The sequence below is a fragment of the Cicer arietinum genome, chromosome 4, assembly GCF_000331145.2.
Source record: "Cicer arietinum cultivar CDC Frontier isolate Library 1 chromosome 4, Cicar.CDCFrontier_v2.0, whole genome shotgun sequence".
Taxonomy (NCBI): domain Eukaryota; kingdom Viridiplantae; phylum Streptophyta; class Magnoliopsida; order Fabales; family Fabaceae; genus Cicer; species Cicer arietinum.
In genome coordinates, this window is record NC_021163.2 from 26,472,135 (window position 1) to 26,472,588 (window position 454).

Genomic DNA, 454 nt, shown 5'->3' on the forward strand with positions numbered 1-454 from the left:
AATTTTGACTGAGTAAATCGATTGGGAAATCGATTTCATAACAAGGGTGTAAGGAAACACAACTGTTTGTGATGGTATAATCGATTGGGCAATCGACTGACTAAATTAGAAACGGAAACTGCACAAATCAGTGGCACCCTGTTTTACAGGCTAATCGATTGACAAATCGATTATACATTTCACAAAGTAAACCTGATTGAAATAAATCGATTGAGAAATCGATTGTACAAGTCACAGTGACACTCCAGTTTTGAGGGTAATCGATTGGCAAATCGATTGCTTAAATACTATTTGCAAAATAACATTCCCTGTGACAAACACAATCGATTGGACAATCTATTGTGTGAAATTTCAATCAAGTTAAGTTTGGTTACAATCGATTGGGAAATCGATTGAACTAAACATCTGGTAAGAACTTTTCAGACAAATACACACAAATCGATTGGCACATCGA